Source organism: Eutrema salsugineum, unplaced genomic scaffold (genome assembly GCF_000478725.1).
Source record: "Eutrema salsugineum unplaced genomic scaffold, Eutsalg1_0 scaffold_8, whole genome shotgun sequence".
Lineage (NCBI taxonomy): Eukaryota > Viridiplantae > Streptophyta > Magnoliopsida > Brassicales > Brassicaceae > Eutrema > Eutrema salsugineum.
In genome coordinates this window covers 9,573,303-9,586,135 of record NW_006256414.1, presented here as the reverse complement: position 1 = coordinate 9,586,135, position 12,833 = coordinate 9,573,303, and positions in this window count along the sequence as shown.

The window sequence follows — 12,833 nt, the reverse complement described above, 5'->3', positions numbered from 1 at the left end:
CTAGACTTTACATGATAGTTCTTTTTGTGGTTAGTACTAGACTAGGCGGTAGCTAGAGTACTTGCACTACGAACTCCCACCAGAGGATTTCTATTCATGGAGATCTTTTCTGACAGGATATACTAGCTCATTTTACCTGAACTTAATCTTGACATCTAATTTTCTCATCATTGGTTTTAGGCAGGCATCATGATATACATCTAGGACATCTTTACCTTATTGCCACCACTCTTTTTTGTCCTAGATGGCCAGTTCATCTTTAGCTGGTACCACACCCTTTACCCAAACCTTTATCTTCAAACCTCATGCATTCTCTCTTTAGTTTGTATCGACATATATGTGCAAAAACGCCAGAGAGGGAGGAACAACATAATTTTCACTCACTCAAGAGAAAAACTGAAGAAATTTGGGAAAGTGGAGCATCAAGATCTATCAAAGCTCAATGGTGCCTCAAAAAGCTCAATCATAAAAGTAAATTTCATGCTTCCTAAGACTCTACATCTAAAGGCGATTTCCCCTTTCAAAAAAAAAAAAAAAGTGAGAGGAAAGGAAACCAAAAGTCTAAAAAAGTCTAGGATAACCGAAGCAAAGGCTACAAATATTCATCTGTGGAATAATGGTTTTAAAGTCTAAATAAAAATCTAAGTCTGAGGGAGTTATGGAGAGAACCTGAAGGAAGGAGAGCAGAAATCTTAAGGCAAGAAGAATGTGACTAGAAACTGTGTATATCAAAAGCTCCATCCTCTCTTGCTGTTTTGCATAATATCTTGTCTCTCCAGAAAAATGTAACCCTAAACACTAAGAAATTCACCCCTAAAAAAGCCATTTTGAATACCTAGCCTTGATTGCCTTACTAAATTCCATTTTGATTAGAACCACTTAAACTTCTAATGAATGTTAAGAGCTAGTTGACTGGAAGATAAGTTTAAGTGTATAGACTTTTGCATGACGGATCAACGGACTAGTTATGCTTGTATTTTAGTGAGAATTTTCTAGACTATACCTGATCTGAGAATAATGATTGACTTTAGTTTAGAAGCATGGTCTCTGAGATTTTGTTAGTTCCTGCGATTTTCAAACCTCTTTTCTAGAGTTAGATCTTTTGTTTGTTTAAGGACAAATAAAGGTTTAAGTTTGGGGGAGTTAATAATACCTGATTTTTACCACATTTATGGATCACTTTCAATGTCTTATGCAGGTGTTTTCACTTGGTTTTAAAGGTTATATAAGTGTTTTCCATCTTTTGGAGTTTTAAAAGACTTTTCAGGAAACTTGGAGTCTTGGAGTGCATTTTGGAGCAAAAGTACACTTTTGGATAAATTCAGGCCGTCAGAAGTTTGGCAACCAAAGAAGACCTTCTCATCATCTGATCATCCCCAAATTTTAAGACATTATGAAGTAGGCATCCAGCATTCAAACACTCTTGTAATCAATGCAATCCAACGGTTAGATCTCCAGATATCATCAATGCACTGAAGGCCAATCAACACAGTTCAGTCAGGGACATAAGCCCTCACCCGCGGCAAAACTTCTTCCCACCATGGCTCAATCTCCATCACCCGCAGTGGACATCTGTCTGAACCTCAAAAGCTCAACTAAGGCCCAAGACACTTCTTGCACTCATTTTACAAGCGCTAGACGCGCAGACTTGAGGAAACACTATAAATATTCATTTTTAGGTCTTTTGTAAAAGAACCTTTTTCATCTCTTTGAGAGAGAACTTCATTGTAGTTTTAGGTTTTATTTTTATGCATCTGTAGAAGCTTTTCATCGCCATATACTGTCTTCAATAAGATAATATTTTCTGCAACTTTGTTTTTTTTTACTTTACTACTGTCTATTTCTTAAACCGATGATGATATCAAGCTCAGCCATGTCTGAGTAGTCACCAAGTTGGGTGAAGGGACCATCAAAGGGGATCCCATGTTCGATTGACATTTAGGTTTTTAGGTTAAAGGATTTTGATTTTAAATGATTCTCCCATTCATACCAATCTCAAAGCGGTTCTCTGGATTAATCACCCAGAGTCCGATCCAAGGTTAATTCCGAGCCACGAGAGTGTTGTATCTGGGTTGCTTGAACTAGATCTTATGGACGTCACCGTTGTAGGAGACGAAAGCTACCTACGTAGGATACATAAGCCGAGATAGATTCCGATATGAAATGCATGATCTTATTCTGGCATGAGAGCGAGTGTTAATTGCCAAGAATAAGTGATTAGAGTTGGCTAATCTTATAAGTATCTATCCTAGTTTCAGAGTCATAGAAAATCCTTACTTAAATTCCCTGTGTCAAAGAACTTGAACCCTAAGATGAACCCTATTCCCAGCGTTTCTTTTCATATAGTTTTTAACCGATTTTTATATCAAGCTTTTTAATTCTCTGCTTTGTTAGATTTAGTAACAAATCCAAACCCCCTTTTAATCTGATTAGGTCTACAATTTTTTTAGCATCAGTTAGAAGTCCTCAACACACAAATCTTTGTGGATTCGATCCTTAAGTACTACTGTGTTGGCTGTGCACTTTCAGCTTTGTTTAGGGTAAAACTTGTAGTTGCCCACTGCACCGACATCAATGATCACAGTGACGAAGTTGAAGCAAAGATGGTGATGATATTCTCCAAGATCTCGACGATGATGTTTTCAGAAAATAAGAATTTGAAGATGAGGTTTTAGATAGTGACACTACTATTTCTGGTTTAGAAGAAGATCGTGACTGTGATCCGTGTTTGGACGGTTTTCTTAGTGATGATAGTGTGGGGGACGATGATATTTCTGCTACGCCAACCAAAAGTGTGTAAGATCACTAAATTCAACCGATAATCCTTACAATGTTGATCTTTCTTACCCTCGTGCCTTTACCAAGTTGGAGAACAATATCTTCGTTAAGATCACTCCTTGAGGTATCTAAACTCTCTGGCACTGATAGTGTCACTGAAGATAGTCTTAAACATGATCAAAGTCCACTCATGTACACTCCTCCAGGACTTAAGACATGTAATCCATATATTTGTTGTGTTTCACGCTTAGATTGTGGCATGTCTGAGCCACAATTTTTGTAAAATTCATCTGTGCTTGGACACCAACTTCCGATCCACCTTCACAGCATTTGGCTTATGTCTTTGTGATGAGCAGGTTTATTTTTTTTTTCACTTATTCTAGATAAATAATTCATTTTAATATAATTACCATATTTTGAACATTATATTTATAAATGCATTATTAAGTTTTTAAAACAATTTAAATTTTCAGGAGAAGAGAAGACACGCAATTGTCCCTAATCTCTTTTATGAGAAGTTCAAGATCGCCTCTATGAAGAAATCTGGGTTACAATCCATCGATTTCATGTTGTTCACGTAGAAGATGTTTTAGGCCAACAAATCATCGTTGTAAGATAATCTTACATTATGAAACTGTTGTGGAATCAATGTTTTACCCGTGCGGTAGAAATTTTTTCCACTTTGTCGACTTTAAAAAAAAATTAATTGGACATACTGTGATGACTTCTTAGTTGGTAAGTGATATTGGATATGTAGTTATTTCTATTTACTTTGAACGCACAGCCTAAATTTGGGTTTTTTTCTATGTTTTTTAGAAGTAATCAGACAGGTTGTCAATGTTGGGAAGTTTGAATATAGGGAGGGTTATACATTAGAAGAACTCGCAGAATAAGGATGTAACAATGAGTATCAAACAATATCATTTGAGCTAGAGAATACTAGGTAATCCTATCCGCTTATATTAATCAGTTTTGTCTAACTATTTCTAACTTTATAGCCTAATACTGGAGAAGTCGAAATTGAAATACAACAAGATTTTCTAATTCTTGACTACGACGATCATGTACGATCGATTGTTCGGGAGATTTACGGTGAATCATTTGCCACCAATATGGATGCAAAATTCTTCAGAGATACAGCTATATTAAGTCCTAAGAATTTGGATGTGGCAATCATAAACCAATATATGCTATCAAAGTTACCGGATATTTTTCAAACTTTTAAGACAATTTTAATATCATTCATTCAGCCATTAAATTTAAAATATGGAGGCATATTTTAACAATAATATGGACTTAGTCACGAGCGATCTTCACCTTTATACGCTTGTACATTCATATTTTAAATTATATAGAGAATGATTATTAAAAACGGTACTAAAATTAGTATACTGTTATATGTAACTAATGTTCGAAATTGTTTAATATTCGGGTGAAAAAAAGATATTTAAGTGCAGATAGTATTGAAACCTTCAGACACAAGTGATGCTTATGACATCATATATACGCAAGAGTTTTTTGAATAGCATTAAGATTTCAGGTATGCCTAATCACGAACTATTCTTGAAGGTGGGAGCTCTGATTATGTTACTATGAAACATTAATCCTAAGAGTGGATTGTGCAATGGTACAAGATTAATAGTGACTAAGTTGGAAAATCATGTTATCGAGGCTAGGGTGATTTCCTGAAATTTTGACAATAACGTCGATGGACCTGTGTTAACACCAAGGATGTTTGTAACACCGGTAGATACACGATTTCATTTCCGTATGCGTCGTAGTCAGTTCCCTGTAACACTTGCTTATGCAGTGACTATTAACAAGAGTCAAGCTCAAACGCTTGAGAGAATTGGGTTGTATTTACCCAAACCTGTGTACTCTCACAGTCAGTTCTATGTTGCAGTTTCATGAGTAACATCTAGAAAAAGTTTGAAAATACTTATTAGCAACGAGAAATGATTATAGCAAAGGAAAACAATGAATATTGTCTACAAAGAAGTTTCTGCTAAACTTTAGTGCTTAATCAACAAGTTTACAAAAATTAGAAGAACATCTTTTTTTGTTTTCATTCTTTGTAGCGATTTATGCTTAAAGATATTTGTCACTTTTACCTCAGTTTTTGAACGAAAGTCATTCGTTTGATATGTTCATAATTTGCATCATTTAGGTTGTATATTTCATTCCAAATCATATCTTATTCCATGCATTTTAAGTCCTAAGGACTTGTTTTAGGACTTAGGAGATGCATTAGGTCCCAATGAGTCTTTGCATGTTTTGAGTGTTTATCAGGTGTATTTGGAACTATTTGGAGTTGACAAGATGAATCCAGGAAGAAAAATGGTGATCTAGGCTTGAAAGATGGTGAAAATGGGTTTTGGAGGTTCTCGGCCATTCTCGCGTATCGCAGGAAGGTTTTTCTCGGCCATTCGCATGTACCGCGGGTGGATTCCTCAGCCAAAACGCGTACCGGCTATTTAAGTTTCTCGGCCAAAATTTCCGGGTGCAGACACATTTCCGAAATCGCCTCTCCGGGGAACCTTCCGGTCCGATTCAGCTGTCGGGTGCTTCATCAAAGTTGGAGAAGATTGGATCATGGTTCTAGAGCAGGTGGAATCATAGGATTTGGAGGCGTGAGCAGAGAGAGAAGCTCGTCGGAAGGAACCCCTGTCTCGCTGCTGTTTTAGATCGACCCGATGAGCTCCGAAGAATGCGAAGGACGGTGCACTTCCAGACCGATTCAGTTTACAGGGCTTTCATCAGAATCCGAGATATTTGAGTCCTCTCTCCAGAACATCTTAGATCATTCAATTCGGAGCTATTATCAAGAAGATAACGTTTCCAGAATGGACACATGTCTACAAGCCTCTTTCTGATCGTGTCAATGCACTGCGAAGATGAGCCCTCCAGGAAACCTTCCACTTCCCAAGCACCGAAGGTTCCTTCACCAAATTTGAAGATGTCTGAGTCCTCTATCCTCTGAAACTGGAATCACACCATTCGGACCAGTACCCTAGAAGTTATGCTTCCCTGAACGCGAAGTGGTCCGAGGAGCCCTGAACGCTGCGAGATTGATGACCCTTATCAAAGCTTAAATTATGCTAAGGGAAAGATGGCACGGTGGAATGCCACAGTCCACATCTGACCGTGGCACTTGATTGCAGTTCTTTGGGGTTTGACACGATCTTCATGCCACGGCCTACACTTGACCGTGGCAAGGTAACATTTGGCCGCGGAAGGATTTTACTTACATTCGGGATTTGACACGACCACACGCCACGGCTTTAGACTTGGTCGTGGCAACTTTGTGCAATCTTTCGGCGTTTGACACGGCCATGCATCACGACCAGAGGGAACCCGTGGCACCATGATTCATCCAAGAACAAGAGACACAGGACTTGACACGGTCACTTGCCACGGCTTGACCTGAACCTGTTAGACCGTGGCAAACTTCTTCTTTACCCTCCAAAGCCGGGTCAGTACCCGGTTTGTTCCAGACTGACCCGGTTCGTCCAAGGCTTCTATAAATACTTTTTAGACCTAATTTGGAGAGCACTTTTAGCTTATCTTTACTCTCCTTTTCCTTTTTGGTGAAAGAACCACTTGATAATACCTTGTTTTGAGTTTAATATCGATTTGAAGAGTGTTTTCCATCTTGTTCTGTCATTTCTCATCATCAAATCACACTTCTAATCATGATTAACAACACATCTTGCAAAGGATCTAGTGTGTTGATCATGATTAGTGAGTAATCCCATATTAAGGTCTTAGATATGTAGATTAGGGTGCTTAAGTGGTAGATTAGTGAGCTTAGGGGTTAGATCATGCATATTCCATTCTCTACAACCTGTTCTTAATGCTAGATCCATGCAAATCATATGTGGTCTAGATTCTGGGCATTTCATGCACCAAAAGTGTTTGATGAAATGTCTGAACCAAGGTTGTTAGAGGTTTAAGTGTTATTCATCATGGGAATGATTGTCTATATGCTTAAATGACAGATTAAACTGATTCTTAATGCTTGTTAATTCATGTTTCACTAATGACGATTAGGTTAGAAACTGTTTTGGCTAAGGAATTAATACCTTCATGAGAGGATTAACTTAATTAATAATGTTTAAGTTGAATGGTTTGCTTGATCATATGGTTCATTAGCTCACTAGTTTATCACTGAAGGCACCCTAATCCACTATCATGTCTAAGACCTTTCTCATCATCATACATACATTCTCATCTCATTTAGCTCATTTACTTGCTTGTTTAAGTTGATCATTAGCTTAATCCTTGTTTTTCCATTCTTAGTTGTCATTAATCATCAAAACTTCACTCATTTGGCTTGAATTAAGAACTGATACTGTATCTTAGTGTCTACACATGATGGATTGATACCCTTTGTACTGCAAAGTGAAAAAAGGGATTGATAACCCCTCATTTAGAGCCTTGAAAACTCTAAGTTACCATTTAGAGTCAAGCTCAAACGCTTGAGAGAATTGGGTTGTATTTACCCAAACCTGTGTACTCTCACAGTCAGTTCTATGTTGCAGTTTCATGAGTAACATCTAGAAAAAGTTTGAAAATACTTATTAGCAACGAGAAATGATTATAGCAAAGGAAAAAAATGAATACTGTCTACAAAGAAGTTTCTGCTAAACTTTAGTGCTTAATCGACAAGTTTACAAAAATTAGAAGAACATCTTTTTTGTTTTCATTCTTTGTAGAGATTTATGCTTAAAGATATTTGTCACTTTTACCTCAGTTTTTGAACGAAAGTCATTCGTTATACTCTTTTACATATTTATTTGTTTAACAGACATAGGCTGGCACTTACGAACTGAACAAATTTAAGGCAGGAATACAACTATATCAATACAAACTTTAACTGAGAAAAACAACTATTGAACACTAGCAGACAAGAGTATAACTACCAAAGTTTGAAAAACATCAAATACGTTTTAGATCGGAAACTCCATGAGCTATAAATGTATTTTAAAAGCAAACATACTTATCAAATTACAACAGTAACAATCATGTTATATCAGAAACATACTTATAAATTTTATACAAGAAAACAACAACAAAATACTAATGAAAACATATAAAATAACTACTCAAGCCGCACAGGGTGCTGTGATGCTAAGAGAATCAAGGGTTACTTCTAGCTTCACCTTTTAAATTTATAACCCTAATTATCTGCAAGTGCACAGATGTGCGTTGTAGTACTTAGGGGTCGAACCACATAGATTTTGAGCTTTCAGTACGAATCCATCAAAAACTTAAGACTAATAAAAAAACAAATGGGGTTTTGGTTTTGAAGTGACTAAATCTAAAAGCGGAATGAAATAAACAGTTGTAAAACAATAAGAACTAAGCTCTGACTCTAAAGGGTTTTCGCAGGGGTTTATGAACTGATCTAATGACAAACAAATCGATAAAGGTAATCAACTAGTGAGGATTCCGAACTCGAATAGGCGCAGGTATGACTAGCCGACTCTCGTCACCCTAATCAACTAATCACTCAATTTCGGCAATTAACTCTCGCTTTCATGCTGTAATAATGATCATGCATTATTAACAGAAGTCACCTATGCTCACAATTCTCTATAGGTAGCTTTCGTCTCCTATAGCGACTTTTCTCGTATCACTTTAAGGTTTCATAATCCGATACAACACTCTCGTGGCTCCAATTACTAAGATCAGTTTCTAAGCGGCTAGCAACATAAACAGCATAGGGGGTAAGAATGAACGAAGGACTCCCAGAAGATTATAAACCCTAAATCTAACAAAGCATAAAATCAAGACATGAAATTCCCTTTGAAAAATCTCTTAAAAACCCCTTTAAAACTCTAAAACATGGAAATCACTTAAAAACCATTTAAAATCAAGTTAAAACACTTGAATAAGATCTTAGAATCATCCATAAAAATGGTTAAAATACGGTGTTATCATGCGGGCTAAATAAACAGTTGCTATTGACTTGAGAAAAAAAAAAACTAATTTTACTGGATTAACTATAAAGTTAGTCTTTTATGAAACTGCTATTGATTTTTTTTTTTTTAATTGAATGTAAATTATTTCAACAGAAAAAAATCATTTTTACAATGAATGCTTTGTTGTTTGAGTTTATTGCAGCCTATTTGCAAAACAATTAACAAAGAAACTGAACCTCAAAATAAAGAAAACCTATATAATTTGATGCAAACCAGAGTTGCATTCCTTCTTCAAATCTTGCATCCCTTAATCTTCTGATCGAAGATAGCCGGCTGCGCACTTGCATGTCGAAGATCTCACGAATTGAGTTTCTCACTTCTCTTTCTTTTGCAGCTTGATGAAAAACACGATTATTCCCATCACCTACCTCCAACCAATGGAGCTTTGATCTCTGTTTCAAGAACCGTTCCTCCAGGTCTGCTAACTGGAGCCATCTCCGATAAGCACGAGCTTTTCCCTCCATGGTTACTGGCGATGGATTTTTCCACCTAAATCCTTCCCAGCCGATGATAATCATAATTTGACATAAAAGACCAATTCAGAAAAAATGAAGAGACGATCCTTTCAGCCTTTCTCTCCTTGGCCCTAGTTTCCAGCTGACAACCAAACTGAAACAAATGTTTTTTTAATCCACTTGCAGACAACTGTATGCTTAGTGTCTTTGTTAAATTCGCGTATATTACAGAAAAAACTTGACATTAAGGATTTTTTCTAGTGGACCTTCTTGTTGAAACACTTGGACTTGCGTCCTTCATCTTTTGAGTACTAGGATCCAGAGGCGTCTTGCGACTATCTGTAATGTTGCGACTTGGAGGTTGATTGATCTCTGTCGAGACCTCGTGCTTCTCCATATCATGATTTGTTTCAGATGTTTCACAGCTAGACTTTCCTTCTGCCACTTCAACACTGCCCTCCAACATTGTCTTTGTATTCTCTGCTTTACTTAGATTTCCTTTTCAGCCTCCTTCTCACATTTATCCTCTTCATTGCCCTTTGCTTCCAAGATTGCATATCGTGAAGCTAAAATTGATACTTGTCCGTATTGCAGATCCTTGTTTTGCTTATTAAGACTTCTACCCCTTTTTCTGTATCTTTCGTTTCAACATTTAACTAAACCATATCTCTATTAGTCTTGTCAGTGGCTACTAAAGCCAAGGTGTCGTCCTGAGTACTCTCCTCTACAGATTGAACTTTATTCGAAACCTCTGGTTTATCGCACATTGAACAATGAGGAAGCAACCAGGGATAATAAAATTCGAACAAAGTTCCAATGAACTTCCGAGTTTTAGGCAACTTCTTCGTGAGGTCTGCCTTTACAAAGACCTTCCCAATTTTAAGATCAACACATTGTGCAGTTTAAGGATGAAGTCTATCCCTGTTGTCCCACAGCACTCATTATAAAAATTAATCCTTTTCATGAATACATATTCATTGGAACGTTCTTCAAGTGTACCCATAAAGGAACTAAGTGCACCTCCGGTGATTTATTCTCTTCAAGCGGATTCCAACTCAACATAACCACAAGAATCTCCACTAAGTTCCACATACCCCTGCGAAGAATCCTGTTTCTAGTATCAGCATTTGCAATCCTGAACTTCATTGTTGATGAATTGATGATCTGAATATCGATCATCTGAGATTTGACTTCTAGAGCCCAAATCCTGAACTGATATTGTTTTAGTGGCTGAAGATTAATTTTGTTATTTGGAGATCAGAGTTTAAGATTTTCACTATGATTTAAATTAGGATTGGTCAGTGACTCAGTGGTGGACGTTTTTTAGTGGCAAGAAAACTTGGATTTCTAAATTACCCAAGGATTAGTCTAGGTTTATTTTGAAATTTCCTGGTTATCTAAAAAGATTAAAAGATTAAATTCTTTATGAAAAAAAATAAAAATAAAAGTTAATTGTTGATGTTTATATTCGTCAAAGTTAAAATTCTTATAACATTTATAAAAAGTCATACATGGACTTTAAAATTGTTTCTGTTGGCTTAAGTTTGAAGTAAACTGGTGGAGCAAGTTGTTTTAGAAGTTTCCTAAAGAGTTTAGGAATAATTTAGGAGTTATCTAAATTCATATTTCTAATAGAATTAGGAAATATTCTATAAAGTTTTTCTATATAAGGAGATGCTGAGTTGTTGCATAACTTATGAGATTTGTGAGGCTTTAGTTTGTTGAAGTTTTCTAAAGATAGTAACAAGAGTTCTTTCTTAAACGAATCTTGAGTTCTAAGCATCTATAAGCTCTTTATTTGGTATCAGAGCTTGTAGGTTATTCTTAAAATCGAAGATCATACGATATAGCAAAGATGGGCGATATTGTTCTGACAACAACTAAACCAAAGGAGAGCAATACGTCGGCTGTCCAATGCCCAAAGCTGAATGCAACGAACTATACGGTATGGTCTATTCGTATGACGGTAGCACTTAAGGTGCACAAAGTTTGGGAGGCTGTTGATCCAGGAACAAAAGATGGAGAAAATATGACATGGCGAGAGCTCTTTTGTTCCAATCTATACCCGAAACCCTAGTTCTACAAGTCGGAAACCTCGACACCTCTAAAGCCCTATGGGAAGCGATTAAGAAGAGAAACCTGGGAGCTGAGAGAGTTAAGGAAGCAAGATTGCAAACCCTAATGTCTGAATTCGAAAGGATGAAGATGAAAGACACTGACACCATTGATGAGTATGTCGGAAGGCTCTCAGAATTATCTACAAAGACAGCAGAATTAGGAGAAGTCTTAGAAGAAAGCAAACTTGTGAAAAAAATTCCTCCAGAGCCTACCACGAGGAAGATATATACACATAATTGCTGCTCTTGAACAAGTTCTTGACCTCAAGAGCACAACCTTCGATGACATTGTGGGAAGGCTGAAAGCGTACGAAGAAAGAATTTGCGATGAAGAAGAACAACAGAACGATCAAGGAAAACTTATGTATGCAAACAGCGATTCAAACGAAGGGTGCGGTTCTAGTAGAGGCAGAGGACAAGGTGGAAGATTTTATGGTCATGGGAGAGGCCGTGGTTACTACGGTAACTACAACAATCAACAGAACAGTGGAAAAGAAAAGGATAGGTCCAGAATCATATGTTACTGATGTGATAAAGCAGGAGGTTACGCGTCTGTGTGTCCTGACAGGTTCCTAAAACTCCAAGAAGCACAAGAATCAGAAGTTGGCGACGATGACACTCACGAAGCAGAGAAGTTGATGATGCACGAGGTGGTGTATCTCAATGAGAAAAACGTCAAGCCAAACAAGTTTGAGACGTGTGAAGATGGAGAGAATGTCTGGTATTTAGACAACGGGCCAGTAATCATATGACTAGAAATCGCGCATATTTCAACAAAATCGACGAGAATATCACCGGCAAAGTAAGGTTTGGAGATAATTCTCGTATAGACATTACAGGAAAAGGCTCAATTCTCTTTGTGAGCAAGAAAGGTGATCGAAAGGTATTAGCAGATTTCTACTATGTCCCTGACCTGAGAAGCAACATCATAAGTCTTGGACAAGCCACTGAGTCAGGATGTGATGTAAGAATGAAAGGAGATAGCTTGACAATGTATGACCAAGACGGCAAGCTGTTAGTAAAAGCCACTAGATCAAAGAATCGGCTGTATAAGGTACTCATGGAGGTTGAAAACACAAGGTGTCTGCAGCTTATGACCTCAAGTGATTCAATAAAGTGGCATGCCAGACTTGGCCATATCGCCGCAGACACCATGAACAAGATAATATCAGTATCGAAAAGGAGACGTGTGGTTCATGCCTTCTCGGAAAACAAACAAGACGAGCGTTTCCACAAGCAACGACATACAGAGCTACGAAATTGCTTGAACTTATCCACAGAGATCTCTGTGGTCAGATCACACCTTTAACACCATCACGAAAGAGGTATATACTGGTTCTAATTGACACTACAAGAAAACATGGATTAAGTCACCACAAGAACAGTCGCTATGTAGTCGCTAATTGTCCATTTACGACGTATTAGCGACTAATTCAATTGGTCGCTAATATCGAGTCGCTAAATAAAATAGTTGTTAATCAGTCGCCATTTAGCGACTG